Here is a 15,850-nt window from a genome sequence, read left to right as displayed (position 1 = left end):
AAGCCTTGTATAATGTCCCTTCCCAGCTTTCTTGCAGGCCCCTTTCAATTGCTGGAAGGCTGCTATAAGTTTTCACCAAAAATGCCTTTTCTTCAGGTTGAATATCCTCTTGGAGTCTGTTCTCATAGAGGAGGTGCTCCAGCCTGTTTGGGTCTGGAGGCTGGCGAGAGGTGAGATCGGGGTACTGACGACTCGAGACATCAGCTTCTATGCATCAGTACATCAGTACAATTTATTAAGGCAATACAGCGGCTTATATAGTGCCTCAGAGGAGGTGTGCACAACCAGCCTGGGGCTGGCAGAAGTGGACAGTACAAATTGGCCCCAAGCCACGTGCAGGGTGCAGATAGGTCACCCTGTGAAAACAGCCCGTGGACCCACCTCAGGGGGCTGGCAGGGTCAGCCCCCTGGAGCTGTGTCCGCCCCTAGGGGCTGGCAGATTCCATCCGGTAACAGGTGTGCGTGGGTTGCTCAGCCTGGCAGCCTAGCTTCCTTGGGGCCGGCTGGGCTCCAAGGACATCTCCCATCACAAGGTCTTATGTTTACAGCTTTATGCTCCACTGCGGGAGAAATTCTCCCACACCAGTCCTCCATCACCTTCATGGTCCTCCTCTGGACCTGCCCCAGGAATTCAATCTCCCTCTTATGCTGGGACACCAAAACTGGAGGCAGTACTACAAGTGGAATCTCAGAAGAACAGAGTAGAGGGAGAGAATTACTTTGCTTGTCCTGCTGGTCACTTTTCTTTTATTACAGTCCAGGACATGGTTGACGTTACAGGCTGCAAGCTCTCACTGCCAGCTTAGTTGAGTTTTTCATCGTCCTTCTACTCAAGATTGCTCTCAAGCCATTCCTTGCTCAGCCTATATTTTTGCTTGAGATTGCCTCATCTCAGGTTCAGGACCTTGCACTTGGTCATGCTGAGCTTCACGAGGTTGGCTTCAGCTCACATATCAAGCCTGTCACTTCTCACTCATCTCCATTTGGATATTGAGCTGTTGACAGTAGCTCTCTGAGTGTGGTCATTCAGCCATTTCTTTCTCCAGTGAGTGGTCTACCCCTCAAGTCCATACTTTTCCAGTTTGGTGACCAGGATGTTATGCAAGATGTTGTCAAAGGCTTTACAGCAGTTCTGGTAGATTACATCAGTTGCTCTTCCCTTTTCCACTGATAGTGTAACTCTATCATAGAAAAACACAATGTTTGTCATACATGGTTTGACATATTTTTACTATCAATGGCCTCTTCATTTTCTGTATGACTTAGAAAAGCCTTCAGGAATACTTAGTCCATGATCTTGCCAGGGACAGAGGTGCGACTGAATGGCCTATAGTTTTCAAAGTCTTCCTTTTTCCCCTTTGAAGATGGAATTGTTTCCCTTTTTCTAGTCAGCAGAGTCCTCACCAGATTGTCATGACTTTTCAAATGTGGTGGACAGTGGTTTGGCAGCTTCATCTGCCAGTTTCCTCAGTATCAGGCCCCATGGACTTTTGCATCTCCAGGTTCTTCAAATGATCTCAAACCTGATCTTTTATTCTTCCATATTAGTCCTTCAAGATGTAACCTCTATCTGGGGTTACAAAAATATGCAATGTGTCAAGACAAAGAGCCTCAACTGCAATTAAATTCCTCAGGATTTTTGTAGCTTCAGTCACATATTGGTTACATATGAAATACGTAAGTAAAACATATACCATTCAGTGAGTGGAATTTAAAAAATTTGCTAAGTCAAGCCTCTCTACAACTTCTTTTTAGACATGGAGAATCTTTAGGCCTCATTGGATTGCAACACAGTGATGAATACACAAAGTTTCTGTTTATTCTGTTGTGTTGCTAAAATAATACAAATTAGAAAAGCAGTAAGGCCATATGCTGGTTTGAGGCTAACTGAAATATCTTACTGAGAGAAATTAAAACCTTAGCTGTAAGAAGAAAGAAAACAAAACAATACGTACCCTATATCACCCATTCTTCTGAGAAACACAACTAGTCAAAATATAGATAAGACAATCACTTCTCACACACCACTCAGCTCTTACTTCTGGTTGTGCCTTCTTCCTGGCAGTCTGGTCTCTCTGGGTGCTTCTGCCTTAACTCTAATCTGATTTGTTCCTTTTTCCTCTAACCAACTTGTCCTCTTTTTTTTTTTTTTTTTTTTTTTTTTTGACATCTCACCTCAAATCTCCATATTTCTCACATGAGATATAGGTGGGTCATTCTGGTTATTTTTGAAGGGAGGGAAAGAGGTATGGGGAAGGGGGGATTGGGTCAGGAGCCCTCCTTGGGACTTTGTTTCTGGGAGGCTTATTGTGTTTCTGTATTACCATTAACTTGTATATGCTTGTATATTGTACTAAACTGTAAATATAGGTTCATCCTTTAACTTCCAGCTGTCTGAGTCTAGTCTGGGTGATTTTCTTAATGGGGGGAGTGGGGCAGGTAACTCCCAAACCATTACATCCTTATTTTAGTGCTTCCAAGTGGGTCTAATTCAGTTTGATTGATGGCTAATTAAGTCTGAAAGATAACATGGAGCTAACTGGTAGTATTTTATATCCATTAGGGAGTGGTTTTTCTACCCTTGTTTGACAGCACAAATTGGTGCATTGATTTTTTTTATATGATATGGAAAAAGCTTGAAGGGATTTTTTTTGGACTGTGGAGACTACTGTCTGGGTTGGATTTGCTTTAACATTATTGAAATTATTACCAACACTGATTTTAATAAGTTGGGAAATATTACAGCTCCTATTTCTCCTCCCACAACTTTAATACATGTTGTCTGGCCTAAAACAAAACTCCCAGATCCCTGTGGCAAGTTCTACATACATAATACAGTGGTATATTTATCATGTATGATCTTAGCCCTAATAATTCTGGTTTTGGCACTAGTAGTAGAATTGTGTGTGAAGAATTCAGATGTGCTAGTTTGAAGAAAATGGAAAAGGCAAATTTCTAAACGTTCACAAGCTCCCAATACAGAAGGGTAATAATTTCTTTTGTGTTCTATGAAAAACTTCAGTTTGGGGCAAGAAAAAAGGGACACAGCTACTGCAGATTCTGGGAATTCAGACAAGAGTATGTTATCTCCCAATAAAAACGCAGATGGCCAAAGGGCTTCTTCTCCTGAAGCTGTCCAGGTTTCATCTGTTTTTAATTCTGTATCTAGTTCAAGTCCTCAGGGAGCAGCCTCTAAACCTAAACCGGATTCAAACTCACAGGCATCAGGTCAGACACTCAGAGTTCAGACCCACTAGAAGGTAATTCTACCACCTTTCTGGCCCTAGCAAACAAAGGCTAAGATAAAATATTTGGTAAAGAGTGATTAAAGAGAGGATTTAGGGGAGGGGACCTCTGGTGCACAAGAGGAATAAGAGAAGAAAGACAGACTTAGAGACTTAGCCAGTATACTCAAATCTCACTCAACACAGTGATGAGAGGAGCTTTGTGAGATTGGCTGCCCAGAAGGAGGATGGCTCTGAGGAGTTTAAGAGTGCTTTTAAGAAAGTTCTGTTTCTAGGCCAATAACAACCAGGACAACCAGAGAAAGAGGAGGAGGGTGACATCCAGGATTCCAGTGATCCCCTCAGAAAGGTCAGGGAAGTTAGAAAGGAATATGCAAGGGAATCAGGAGAGCCAATCCAAAACCTGCTGGTGAGATGCCATACTATTGGTGCCAGTGCCCTACAGATAGGAGACAAGTCTGCAAAGCAGAGAGGATGTGATGGTTTGGGTGTTACTTGCCCCCAGCTACTTTGGAAAATCAACCAGACTAGACTCAGCTGCCCTGACAATTGAATGAAGTTTTATACTTACACCTTAGCACAATATAAAAGCAGATATTTGTAATATATACAGAAATACACAAGTTAAAAAGGTAATACAGAAACACAACACCTCTCCCAGAAACCAGAGTACCCAGGAGGGGCTCACAATCACCTTTCCACCTTCCTTCCACCTCTCTCCCTTACCCCAGACTTTGCTTTATGCTCAAGGTTGTTTGGATGTTCGGGCAGGGGGATTAGGAAACAGATGGATTAGTCACACAGACAGCAGGTTATGTTAGAGAGACAAGTTCAGCCCAAAGCCCAGACAGAGAGCAACTCTGTTATATATATTTGTGTTCTTGCTAGTATACATCTCAGCAAGCCTATAAGTGAAGTAGACATCACCATTGTTTCCTTTTCACAGCCTGTAATCTAATTCTTCTCATCAAAACATTCTAGCTAGCTTCAAACTAGCACACACTTTTATTTTAAGTATTACAGAATCACAGAATTAACCAGGTTGGAAAAGACCTCTGAAATCATTGAGCCCAACCTGTCACCTAACACCTTCTGATTAAAGTATCTTTCCACCCCTGAGGCAAGCAATTGAATTGGTACTGGATTCCTCTCCAGGTGAATGCAAACTGAGGCCTGCACTCTTTTGCTATGGGAATAGAGAAGAAAGCTTTAGCAATGTCTATGGTAGCACACCATTAGGCCTTCTTTGATTCCAACTCATATTGGAATTCCAGCATGTCTGACACAGCTGCACTCATGGGTGGAATCATCTGTTTGAGGGCACAGAAGTCTACTGTGACATCAAGTCATCTGGACATCAAGGCAGAGATGTAGCCTCTACCTTAACTCTAATTTGATCTAACCTTTTTTTCCCCTAATCTCCTTGTCATCTTTTTTTTTTTTTTTTTTTTTTTTTGTTTCAACTCACCTCAGATCTCCAGATTTATCATGTGAGATATATGTGGGTTGATCTGGTTATTTTTTGAAGGGATAAAAAGAGGGATGGGGAAGGGGGGGGATTGGGCCAGGAGTCCTCCTGGGGACTCTGATTTTTTCTGGGAGGGGTATTGTTTTTCTATATTGCTTTTAACTTTTATATAAACGTATATATTTGTCTATATATGTTTGTATATTGTTCTAATCTGTAAATATAGGTTCATTCTTTAACTTCCAGCCATTTGAGCCTAGTCTGGGTGATTTGCTTAACAGAAGGGTGGGGCGGTAACTCCCAAACAATCACAGGCCACTTCCTCATGCACATTCATACGTGCTGAATTTATGCAGTGTTTTGAGTACGTACAATAGAAAATCCTAAATACTGTTTACACTCATTTTATTAAATGAATTCTCTTATTCCAGACTCTCTATGATTAACTCTCATATTAGTTACCTACATGTTCACGGAACTATTATTTACAATTCAATGCTCTTTAAAGTGCTTAAGAGATACAATGACAAACACATAAGAAGCACAGGATAACCCAGATTTTTGCTGTGCTAGTGTGAAGCTAGCTAGAATGTGTTGGTGAGAAGGATTAGATCACAGGCTGTGACAGAGAAACAATGGTGATATCTACTTCACTCATGGGCTTGATGAGATGTATAAGAACAAGAGTATAAACACAGATAAGGCAGTTTGAGCACTGCCTGGGCTTTGAGCTGCATTTTTCTCTACTCTCACCCTCTGTCTTTCTGATTAATCCACTTGATTCTTAACCCCCCTGGCCCACGCTCCATTCTTCCTTGGGGCACAAGGCAACGTCTGGGTTAAGGTAGGAGAATGGGAGAAGGTGGAAGGGTCATAGGGAGCCCCTCCTGGGGACTCAGGTTTCTGGGAGGGCTGTTGTGTTTCTGTATTACCTTTTGCCTTATATATTTCTGTATATAACTCTCTATATGGTAAATATCTTCTTGTATATTCTAAGCTGTAAATATAAAGATTCATTCAATTTCCAGAGCTGACTGAGTCTAGTATGGGTGATTTCCAAAGTTTGCGAGGGACAGGTAACACCCAAACCACTACACTTACCCACAGTTGATAAGTTCTTACAATAAAAGATCTTTCTTACCTTAAGATGTGCAGAGGTAAATGTTGCCATGAAATAATTTCTGATTCTTTCTAACTATTCTTGACCCTGTGTTGCAGAGGGGCATTCTCTGTACCTACGCCTATTTGGCAGAGGTGAGAAATTAATTTGAAGTGATATGAATTTTATATAAATATATAATTTATTAAATGTAATATTTATGATCTCTTGCCACCCCCAACCACTGTGTATTAAAACTTAGTTCTGTACAAAGTTATGAAAACAATTTAGGATAGAATATATACAGGGATTTGGTTATTCAACAAGCAAAACATTAAAACTATAAACAGAGAGAGGAGTTTCCCTTCTGGCTTAGTGCCGCTTGGGAGCTTATGCTATTAGCCCAGCAGAGGGCTGAAACTCTTTCTGCTCTATGGCAGAGATAACTCATATTACAGAGGTATTAAAGCTTTACTTATAAGTGTTATTATTAATCATTAATCACCCTCCCAGCATTGTGTTACAGCTTGTGCCCAATGTCCAGAGTTCAGGGGATCTTTGCCTGTGGACCCTTGGATACTAGAATCTTCCCAGCTTGAGGGGAAATGATAAATCTTCCCAGTCTCTGGGGTAAATAGGTTTTCTCTAACCTTTGTTTTCCTGGTGATGGACGATCTCTGCCTTTGATGCTGCTGTCTTCGTCTGGATGCTGTGTCCAGGGATTATCAGCTTGGCAGGATTACAGGAACAGGAGAAGAATGTCCGTGCAGTCTCTGGCATGATTCCTTCGTGGGTTCAGGCCATGTGTGTGTGTGCAGACAATCCAGAAGTCTGCTTCCTGGTTCTCTCAGCTGCAATGGCTTTACCAGACAATAAGCATCAGCGAGCATGCAAAGTGTGCTAGGCTGATGGGAGACTGAACTCCATAAATAAAACAAGATCAGGATCAGGTCCTGATAGCAATATAGCTTGCAGATGTGCACAGCTGGTTTAGGAGGCTATCGGCTCCTCATATATATATTATGTGCAGGCTTAAATGAGCTCTGCATCTAAGCGCCAGAACAAGAGGACACAGCCTCAGGCTGCGCCAGGGGAAATTTAGGCTCGAGATGAGGAGAAAGTTCTTCACTGAGAGAGTCATTGGCTACTGGAATGGGCTGCCCGGGGAGGAGGTGGAGTCGCCACCCCTGGGGCTGTTCAAGGCAAGATTGGACGTGGCACTTGGTACCATGGTCTAGCCTTGAGCTCTGTGGTAAAGGGTTGGACTTGATGATCTGTGAGGTCTCTTCCAACCCTGATAATACTGTGATACTGTGATAAGGCATGCAGACAGATTAGCTGCAAATGAATCAAAGCATGAGGCCTGTGCCTCTGAGCATCAGAGCAAAGCAATGGCCTCCAAGCGTGTGAGTGTGAGTGGCTGAGCGCCTCAGGTGAAGGTCAGAAATGTGTCTGATCCTTGCAAGTGGGTCAGAGAGTTGAGCTGCGCTGCAGGCAGGGTCAGAGAGCTGAGCACGTGGTGCACCTGTGCATCCCTCTTTATGGACTGTGGGCCGAGATTAATGGCCCCTTTGGCCACCAAAGTGACCAATCAGGTTGGCAGTAAGCCAAACCTTACCGTAATATGCAGGAGGCTCTTGCCTGGACTCTCCCAAATATGGGGATCACATGGATTTGCCCCAGGGAGACACAAGTTGTGTGTGTGTGGCTTACACAACTTGTTTACAACCAGGGGTCCTGGCAGCAAAACATGTCCAGGCATGAAGGGGCATAAAGAAGCCTCTTTTTGGGCCTACAGGCCCTCCACCACACCCTGTTTGTGATTTTTTGCCAATGTATTGGTTCAGACCAGTTTTCAAAGGGAAATGTACTTTCTCAGAAGCATTCTGTCTCTGCTAAGGTCAGCAAAAGCACTAAATAAATTAAACTACATTAGGGAATTGTCATTCTCTGAGCAGTGGTACATTATTAGTGAGAAGCATTTTGGCTATTTGAGCCTATGTGCCTTTAAGAATACCAGAGTTACAGATCTCCAGATGCTAGACAGATCCAGGAGGTATACTGGGAAGAGTAATTTTGGTATTTCTTCCCATAAATCCTGCATCCCTATAAAAGTGATTGCAGAATCAATTTTCTTCCCTTTTCCCCTTTCTCTCTTCTCCCAGGAAAGACACCTAGGCTCTTATTTTCTGTGGAAGAGGATGGCTTGGCAATGCTGAGCTGCTTCATTGAGGCCTGGAGTTGCCAACTGAATTTTATTCTCTCTCACAATGGTTTTGGTGTGGGAGTAGAGAGGCATTGGGAATGGGATGTTGCATTTGGGCCTGGGATTTCAGCTTTTGCGCAAAGCTTTGTCTTAATGAGCTTTTGTGTTAAGCTCAGCCCATGCATCTCCTTGTATTTTGTATGCTTTGCTATACTTTGCACTATACCAGTGTAGCATTGTAGTATATGAATTGCCTTCCCTTTTAATTTTTCCGATTCTCCTATCCTTTGTGTTAGCAGAGGATTTGATTTTTTTTTTTTTTTTGGTTGGAAGAGGTAAACGAGAAATCTGTTCCACTTTAAACCACATCAAGAATTAACTTTGTTTGACTTTTGCGTGACACAAAATGGGATTGACCACACAAAGTTGTCCCAGGACAGTTCATTGCTACTGGCAACTGAGAATGCAAAATCTCCCAGTTCTGCCTTAAAAATGAGTAAAATCCACTCCACTGATTTATGAGGAGCCTGGGGTTCTTCAGTCTGGAAAAGTGTAGGCTGACAGGAGACCTCATTGCTCTCTACAACTACGTTGAGGGGAAGTTGGAGAGAGGAGGGGCCCAACCATTTCTTGGTGGCAAGTGACATGGCAAGAAGAAATGGTTTCAAGATACACCAGGAGAGGTTCAGGATATATGCTAGGAAATACTTCTTCACAGATAGGATTGTCAAACATTGAAATGGTCTGCCCAGAGTAGTGGTTTAGTCACCACTCCTGGAGTCGTTTAAGCAATGTGTGGATCTGGAACTTGGCGACACGGTTTAGTGTTGACCCTTCAGTGATGGGTCGAAGGTGGGACTGGATGATCTTTGAAGTCTCTTCCAACTGGATGTTTTCTGTGATTCTGTGATTGGCTTGTCCAAGGAAATAAATACCATTAGTCCCAGCCAAACTTATTTGCTTTCTCGGAATCTGTGAAAGACAGCTTCACTGATGTCATATTGCTTATGCAAAAGCCAGTATAGATTATACATAATTTTGATTTAATAATTTACATTGAATGAGGTAGTACTTCTTATTGAATTCAGCTGAGCTATGCTACCCCACATTAGCTCTGAGTCTGACTTCTTTTCCTCAGACACCATGTTGATGAAGGGGGAATCATCATGTGACAGTCTCCTCAAATTTTGCCAGTGTTTATATCCTGAAGAAATTCATGCCAGGTTATTTCTTATTAGGTCTTTGTGTATAAGGAAACCTTTGGAAAAAAAAAGCTGTAGATTTCAATTATTATCACTAGGAAAGGGAGGGGTTTTGTGTTTCAGTAGAGTAGGTTTTATTAAGAAATGCCAGAGTCTGTGACTTGGGTATAGAAAATTCCCAAACAGAATTGCTTCTACTGGGAGAGTGTTATATGAGGAGGAAGATCCAGTGAACATTTGTTAGAGCAGAGATGATCAGGAACATTTCTGTACAGTGGTTTTTGTCTATGTTGTTTCTTTATCAAACACCAAACCTTTTAGAAAAAAAAAAATCTTTTTTTTGCTACTCTCTGTGGTGCAAGCTTCGAAAATGCCAGGGAAACAGCTGGCAAGAGAAGGAAGACAATTTCTTCCTCAAGATTGAGTTCCTTTTCTCAGAGGATCTCCCAACTCTGTAGGCTCAGAGAATAAGAGATCATACTGTCCTGTGTTTGTTTACTGTCTATTTTGCAAAGTATGAAATAAGTACTCTGTTCCACTTATGTTTCCATCTTAAAAGCTTTCTGGCAGCCATGACTTTGGCAGTGTTCTGCATTCATTGCTCTTGTACTGCTCTCCAGAGGGATCTTGCTTTTGTTTTCTCCCTGGGCTGAGCAGCACAATAGCAGTTCCCCAGAAGTCTGAAAAAGAGCATCCTACACACCTTGAAAGATCAAAGAGAACAAATCCTTTCCATCTACATGCAGGTCCTGAATTCCTTTCTGGAACCACCAAGGAGGTAGCAATGATTATACAACAATGGTTGGTAGCAGGCAGCACCACCTAAACATTTCATAACCCCATGTAGCAGCCACTAAGACATATAATTTTCATCCACCACACCCATGGTCACATATTCAGCCACCAGCTTGGAGCTGAAAGGCTCCATAATATTATTGTTCCATCCAGTTCTCTAAAGCCAAACTATGAAAATGTATTTCAGAATGAAACTCAGCCCTACAGTACAATGTTTCCACTAACAAGATTTCTGCTACTGTGGCCACCGCCACTTCTCACAGAAAATATTGAGGAGAAATTCCAAATAAACAAACAAACAAAAACCCCGAAGTAAAAAAAAAAAAAAAACAAGCAAACAAACCACAAAACTAACAAACACCCCTAAAGAGGATTGGAAAGGATGAGTTGACATGGCTTGCAGACTAAACGAAAAAAAGACAACAATTTTTAATATGGGTGAAGGACAAGGGAGGGGGTCAGCATTGGCACTAGGTGAACTTTGTGTTCATAAATACTTGGTCAATGTTAACTGACATGTTCAAATATTGTTCCCATAATTTTTCAGCTGTTGCTACCAAATGTACAATATGCTTCTGTGTACTGTCATAAGTCAGCTAAAACATGTGTAAACACATGCTATGTCAGTCATTAAGGAGAAGGGTATAATTACACTTTTAAATGTGACAAAGCATTTTGAATGTAGTGTATAATTTTTCAGAGCAGGAATCTTTGTGAAACATATCTTTTCCTGAGTGTTTATACAGTCTGACATCTCCAGGTTTGTTCAGATCAAGACTGTGAACAAGCAGACTTCAGACAAAGAAGGCAATTTCCTCTTTAGGTGCTATTTCAATGAAAGAGTGAAGCAGAAGGAGAGAGAGGGGGAAGAAGTTAGAAGAGAGAAAAGAGCACACCGTGTTACTGCACATAGTTCAGAAATTTGCAGAATCTGGCATAATTCCTCTGGGAAGGGCTGTTGAGGGGTTTCTAGTGTCAGAGTGCTGCTCTTACTCTTGGTGAATGATGATGTTCCATCCTTGATAAAATAGAAAAAAAAGTAAAGAGTTTATACTTTTAATTAAATTAAATTAAATTAGTGTCACTGCTCACTTGGGGGTAGTGAGATCACACACTCTTACTGGAAAAGTGGTAGAACAGGATGGCACTAAGGAGACATCCTACAAAATAATAAACTTCTTTTGATATGAGCCTGTGGCCGTTTGAGCTGATCCTCTAGCTCAGACATAGGGGAGAGATGAACATTCCAGGGATAGGCCACATAAATGGCAACAATAGATAAATTAATATAATTTCATTGGAGCATCAAGAACTTAATGTCTAGAAGCACAGTTTGTTCTGCCCCTTCTCCTGCTGGCTTCTGCTGCTGCAGCTTCGCCTATCTTCCCCGGCTGCTGTTTTGGCTACTGCTGCTTCTGCTGCTTTGCCGCCGCTTGACCCCTCCCCCATCTCCCTTAAGGTTATTGTATTGGGTTTTTTTTTTTCCCTTTGTGAAGCCACTCTAGAAATATGAATGCTACTTATATTAATCTTTGAACTTTTTAAAGTTAAAAGTTTAAAAATATTTACTCAAATGTTTTTAGGTTTCCAAGAATAAACAAAGGATGAGAAGGAATGACTGAAGCTTAGGGAGGGTTGATTTAGATCAGATATTACGAAGAAACTCTTTACAGTGAACACAAACCCTATGAGGAGAGACTGAGGGAGCTGGGGTTGTTTAGCCTGGAGAAGAGGAGGCTCAGGGGTGACCTCATTCCTCTCTACAACTACCTGAAGGGACATTGTAGCCAGGTGGGGGGTGGCCTCTTCTGCCAGGCAACCAGCAACAGAACGCGGGGACACTGTCTCAAGTTGTTCCAGGAGAAGTATAGGCTGGATGTTAGGAGGAAGTTCTCCACAGAGAGAGTGATTTGCCATTGGAATGGGCTGCCCAGGGAGGTGGTGGAGTCACCATCCCTGGAGGTCTTCAAGAAAAGACTGGATGAGTTACTTATTGCCATGGTCTAGTTGACTGGATAGGGCCAGGTGATAGGTTGGACTGGATAATCTTGGAGGTCTCTTCCAACCTGGTCGATTCTATGATTCTATGATTTTACCTTTCCTGCAGAGAGAGGAGAAATCCATTTTGTGTCTTCATCTTCCCCCATTCAAACCTCCACAGATGGAGACAGTGGGAAGAGAGTTTGGAATGCCCTATGACAGATGGAATACTTTCCACTGGTTAACAAGTCAAACTGGTAAACTGCACATGCAATGGCTGAAGGAGCTGGCTGACATTGTTGCACTACCATTCTCTGTCTCTTTCAAAACATCATGGAGAATGAGAAAGGTGTCTGAGGACTGGAAGAAAGCCAATACCACTCCTGTTTCAAAAAAGGCAAAAAGGGAGATCCAGGAAAGTACAGGTCATTCAGTCTTACCTTTGTCCCTGGAAAGACAATGAATGGAGCAGCTCATTCTGAAGGGCATCTCTAAGCACATAGAAGAAAAGAAGGATACCTGGAGTACCCAGCATGGATTTACCATATTTCACTGGTCTGATAGCCTTCTATGATGGTGTGACTGATTGGGTAGAGTTATGAAGGGAAAATTTATTAGTGTGAGATGGTATTTTTTCCAAAATTAATATTATTAATTTTTATATTCAGAACTCTCACCACCCCCAACCACTGATTTTAATAATAATAATAATCAGTTCTTTGCACTGTCATGGAAACATTTTACAGTTAAAAACTAGATCTAGTAATAACCAGCAAAATATATAAGCAATAATTGAACTGGAAGAGAAGATTCCTGAGGTCAAATGCCTCTTGTGGTCAATATATCACTTGCTCACTTGATGGAATCAAAGACCATCTTTCTGCTTATGGCAGAATGTAACAGTGAATTACAAAGAGGCTTTTAAGTATTTACTCACAAAATTATTATCTCCCGAGTCGTGGGGGTGAGCCACAGTCCCAGACAGTACCCAAACGATTTCAAGGAACTCTGTCTTGTCATCTGCCAAGATTTGTCTCTTCCCAAGCTTCTAGGGAAAAGAGGCAGACAATTTCTGATCTTGTCTCCTGGCTCTTCTGGATGTTCTGTATATCTCTGGGACTTCTCATCTTGGCAGGATGTCTTGAGAAGTGCTGTTTTAGCACAATGTCACACTGGCTGTGCAGGCTGAACATGTGGAGACATTTAAAGCCTGCTCCTGGTAAACTCAAGGCAGCAAAGTTTCCAGGCAAACAATAAAGCAGTAAGCAATATCAGCAGGCAGCAGCAAGCATGAGTAGAATGGTAGATCATGGCAGATCTTTTTATCAATGTGGGACAAGACTAATTGCCCTTTGGACACATAATAGCCAATCAGAATGGCAGTCATCCAAGCCTGACCACATTAAGTGAAACCATAGACCTGCTTTACCCAAATTTGGGAAAAGCATAGGCCAGCACAAACTAAGCGTGTATACCTTGTTTACTGCAGTACCAAGACAAGTCTGGGCAGGCCAGAGACCCTAGACTTAATAGCTCCAGGTTCTTTTGTCTTCTTTCCCATAGTTACTTCTCCCCATAACAGGAGGAAGAGCAGAAAAAACATACTTGGGCAAGCCACAACATTTGTAATCCTATTTTAGGCCTATCAGGCCTACCATGACAGGTGGATACACTGAGAGCAATGGATGTTCACTTCTTTGAATTTGGCAAGGCTTTTGATACTCTGTCCCATAGCACCATCATAGGTAAATTCAGAAAGCAGGGGATAGAGGAGTGGAGAGATTGAGAACTGGATAAGCAGTAATGCTCAGAGGGTCATGATCAATAGTGCAGAGTCCAGCTTTAGACCTGCAGATAACAGTGTTCTCCAGGGGTCAGTGCCAGGTCCAGTCATATTCAACATTTTCATCAATGTCCTGAATGAGGGAACATAGTGTACACTCAGCAAGTTTGCTGAGGGTACAAAACCACAAGGCTCTGCTGCCATTCAGTGAGACCTGGATAGGATGGAAACCTAAGCAAAGGGGAACCTAAGGAGGTTCAACAAGAATAATCTGGAGTATTGTGTCCAGTCCTGGGCTCCCCAGTTCAAGAGACGGAAATATTAGAGAAAGTCCAATAGAGGGCTATGAGGACGATTAAGATACTGGAACATCTGTTTTACAAGAAAAGACTGAGAGACCTGAGGCTGTCTGGAGGAGAGAAGACTGAGAGGAGATCCTGAATGTTTACAAATACGTGAGGTGTGACTGTCAAGAAGGAGCCAGTCTCTTTTCAGTGGTCCTCTGTGATAGGATGAGGGCAAATGTTCACAAACTGGAACACAGGAAGTTGACCTCAAGATGCATGGGAACAGGAGGCCCAGAGAAGTTATGAAGTCACCTATACTAAGAGACTTTCAGGTCCTGTATGACCTGACCTAGGTATCCTGCTTTGGCAAGGAGGTTGTACTCTATGAACTCTAGAGGTCCCTTCCAGTCCTTGCCATTCTATGATTCTATGTCTAGAAAAAAAAACGACTGTCAAGATTAGATAAACACTCAAAACAATTTGTGTCAGTTGCCTGAGCCAGTTCATTTGTAGCTTTGGCCTATTGCAAGTACTGGGAAATGTCACTTTGCTCTTCCCATGTTCCTGGGAGTTGAGATCTCATTGCACTGCAGTCACTGAAAGTATTAGAGAATACAATGGTGTGAACAACTGAGGATATGTGAGGAGAGCACTGGTTGTGGTCTATCTTGACTTCAGCAAGGCTTTTGATGCTGTTTCCCACAGTAGCCTGATAGGTAAGCTTATGAAGTGTGGGTTAGATGAGTGAACAGAGAGGTAAGATTGAGAACTGGCTGAATGACAGATCTCAGAGGGTTGTGATCAGTCATGCAGGATTTAGTTGGAGGCCCGTGGATAGCAATATTCTCTAGCAACCAGTACTGGATCCAGTCTTGTGCAATATTTTTATCAATGCCCTGGATAAAAGAACAGAGTGTACTTGGCAGGTCTGATGATATAAAACCAGGAGAAGCAGTTGACACACCAGAAAACTGTGATGCAATTCAGTGAGGCTTGGAGAGAGGTAAATCTAATGAAGTTTAGCAAGTGTAGAGACCTGCACCTGGGGAAGAAAGAGTCCATGGATCAATATGTGTTAAGGGTTGACCTGCAAGCAAATGGAGAAGGACCTAGATGTGTTGGTGGACAAGTTCACTATAAGACAGCAATGTACCCTTGTGACCAAGAAGGCCACTGATATTCTGGGGTGCATTAAGAAGACTGTAGCTAGTATTCTGGGGAGGATTCTCCTTTGCATCTGTTCTGCCCTGGTGAGGGAGCACATGGAGTATTGATTGTGTCTAGTTCTGGGCTTCCCAGTTCAGAAGGGATAGGGAACTGCTGGAGAGAGACCAATGAATGGCCAAGAAGATGATTAGGGGACAGGAGGATATACTGAGAGACATGAGGCCCTTTAGCCTGGAAAAGAGAAGGCTGAAAAGACTGAGAAGATCTTATAAATTATTTATAAATAAATCTATAATTCATGTAAATATCTAAAGAGTCAGGTCATGAGGATGTGGCTGTGCTCTTTTCAGTGGTGGATGGTGATAGGACACAGGGCAAATGGGTACAAATGAGAGCACAGGAGATTTCTCTTGAACATAAGTAGAAGCTTCTTTATTTTGAGGCAGAGCACAAGAAAAGGCTACCCAGAGAGGCTGTGAAGTCTCTTTCTCTGGGAACTGTCAAAACCCATCTGAATTTGTTCCTGTCCAAACTGATCTAGGTGTACATACATTAGCAAGGGGGTTGCACTACATGAACTCCAGAGGTTCCTTAAACCCCTACCATTCTACAATTCTA

The sequence above is a fragment of the Pogoniulus pusillus genome, chromosome Z, assembly GCF_015220805.1.
Source record: "Pogoniulus pusillus isolate bPogPus1 chromosome Z, bPogPus1.pri, whole genome shotgun sequence".
NCBI lineage: Eukaryota > Metazoa > Chordata > Aves > Piciformes > Lybiidae > Pogoniulus > Pogoniulus pusillus.
This window is presented reverse-complemented; position numbering follows the sequence as displayed.